The sequence below is a fragment of the Bison bison genome, unplaced genomic scaffold (assembly GCF_000754665.1).
Source record: "Bison bison bison isolate TAMUID 2011002044 unplaced genomic scaffold, Bison_UMD1.0 scf7180017846553, whole genome shotgun sequence".
Lineage (NCBI taxonomy): Eukaryota > Metazoa > Chordata > Mammalia > Artiodactyla > Bovidae > Bison > Bison bison.
In genome coordinates this window covers 18,664-20,579 of record NW_011477126.1, presented here as the reverse complement: position 1 = coordinate 20,579, position 1,916 = coordinate 18,664, and the positions used below count along the sequence as shown (strand labels likewise).

Genomic DNA, 1,916 nt, shown 5'->3' with positions numbered 1-1,916 from the left:
TTATGACAAATGAGATCTAAAAAAATTCATAGTCTCCTTTGGCCATCCTCATTCAGATATTACTTATCTGGATATATTATTTTCCTTTTTCTAAGAGACAGGTTTTGGGAAGAAAGATTATCTCAGTAATTTTAATGCAGTGTGAGCAGTAAAATATGATTTAAGGCATGGAGATGCTCTGACAGAAAATATGTAGGTTATTGTCAACTCTGTATCTTTAAGAGATGAAACTTAGAGACAGTTTTGCCTTCTCAATAGCTTTCTTGAAAGCACTCTTGACTTTGTTTCTTAGGCGGTAGACCACAGGATTCAGCACGGGGATGACTGCCCTATAGAACACGGACGCCATTTTTTCTGAGTGGATGGAACGACTGGAGCTGGGCTGGGAGTATATGAAGATGACGGTCCTGTGAAGATGGAGGCTGTGGTGAGGTGAGACGGGCAGGTGGATAAAGCCTTCAGGTATCCCCAAGCCGAGTGCATCTTCAGGATGGTGACACATATGAACAGGTAGGAAATCAAGATAACTAGGAGGGCAAAAAAGGATATTTAAACTTGCCACAACAATAGGAAGCAGTTCACTAATATGTCTGTCAGAACAGGAGAGAGTCATGACTGCTGGAGCATCACAGAAAAAGTGATGGATTAGTTTGGACGTACAGAAAGAGAGACTGAATGTGTCCCTGACATGGATGGAGGCATTCGGGAAACCATAAACGCAGGAGCCGACGGCAAGGCGTGCACACCGGCTTGTCGCCATTATGGTGGTGTAACGTAGGCTGTGAAGCGGTTGTAGGCCATGGAAGCCAAGAGCGCATTTTCCACAGTGGCAAAGGCTGAAAGAAAGAACGTCTGAGCAGCACACACGTTGCAGGAGATGACCTTGTCTCCTACAAGGAATCCAGCCATGACTTTATGATTGACAGCTGCAGAGTAGCCGAAGCCCGCCAGAGACAGGTTACTGAGGGAAAAGTACATGGGAGGGTGGAGACGACAACCCAAGAGAATCAACTGGGTCGTTCCCAGGTTTCCAACCACACTGATGAGATAAATGAGAGTGAACGTTATAAAGAGGGGGCCCCGCAGCTCTGGGGCGTTGTTTAGTTCCAGCAGGATGAACTCAGTCACTTCTGTACTATTTTCCAAGGATGCTATAAACTGAATTGAACTTAATTCAATTTGCAGCTCCACAGCCCTACCATTCACTACCTGGAAATCACTGAGCCTGACCCACAGATTCTTCATCTACAATATGAAAATACTAATGAGACAGAACTCAAGAATTAAACAAGATAAAATGTATAAAAAAAACTGTGAGTAAAATGCCAGATATTGAGCAGAGTCTGATTATCTTAGGTTTAATATTAGAATTAAAGTGAAATGATTGCCTCCATGTTTGCTTGGGGCTTCCCTGGTGGCTCAGTCAGTAAAAAATCTGCCTGCAATTTGGGAGACCTGGGTTTGATCCCTGGGTTGGGACGATCCCCTGGAGGAGGGCATGGCAACCCACACCAGTATTCCTGCCTGGAGAATTCCACAGACAGAGAAGCCTGGACGGCTACAGTCCATGGGGTAGCAAACTGTCAGACACAACTGAGTGACTAAGCACACAGCACATGTTTGTTTGAGAAACATGGCTGGTGAAAAGCAAGACTCAACTATAGATGAGTTCTTTAGTCTCTTCATTCCAGTCACAAAGAAAGACAATGCCAAAGAATGCTCAAACTACCACACAATTGCATTCATCTCACATGCTAGCAAAGTAATGCTCAAAATTCTCCAAGCCAGGCTTCAACAGTATATGAACTGAGAAATTCCAGATGTTCAAGCTGGTTTTAGAAAAGGCAGAGGAACCACAGATCAAATTGCCAATATCCATTGGATCATTGAAAAAGCAAGAGAGTTCCAGAAAAACA

General features: G+C 43.8%; 1 pseudogene; it reads right to left on the bottom strand.

Annotated features, from left to right (window-relative positions):
* Positions 1 to 217: 217 nt before the first annotated feature.
* On the bottom strand, positions 218 to 1,245 carry LOC104988704 (annotated as a pseudogene).
* Between the last annotated feature and the right edge of the window lie 671 nt (positions 1,246 to 1,916).